Source organism: Penaeus monodon, chromosome 28 (assembly GCF_015228065.2).
Source record: "Penaeus monodon isolate SGIC_2016 chromosome 28, NSTDA_Pmon_1, whole genome shotgun sequence".
In the NCBI taxonomy this organism is placed as follows: domain Eukaryota; kingdom Metazoa; phylum Arthropoda; class Malacostraca; order Decapoda; family Penaeidae; genus Penaeus; species Penaeus monodon.
Window position 1 is genome coordinate 12,335,045 of NC_051413.1, and position 528 is coordinate 12,335,572.

Consider the following 528-nt stretch of genomic DNA (forward strand, 5'->3'; position numbering starts at 1 on the left):
CCTTCCATCACGCCCTCCCTCCCACTACCCTTACCCTCCCTCTCCTCGTTCCCCTCTCCCCCTTCCTCCACGAGTCTACACCCGCCCTCACTCACTACATTTCAAGTGCAATCACGAAGACATATATTGCTGCTTGCACTAAGTCACGGGAGAGGCAGTGCACCTCGTTAGGGCAGTTAGCAGACCAGTGTGATAATACTAGCATGTGTTGCCTTTATCTTTATTGATGTGGCTCAGAGGACGCAGCTCTCCCCTGGTTCGTCACGGCTGTTATAACGCGTGAAAACATATTTGAATAAGACACAAGGTCGTGTGAAAAGGGTGAGACGCAAGATAGTGTTGTTGTTTGGCTGTCACGTAAGCAAATAAAGCTTCAGACTGAGAAATTTAGTTGCTTTATCTGTCTGTCATTTTAGATTTATTTATTACTATCCTTAATCGTTTATTTTGCTTATCAGTTGTAAAACTCATTCAGACTTACAGAATTTATTAGTTTGGAAGTTCAATTCAGCTGATAACATTAGAAGC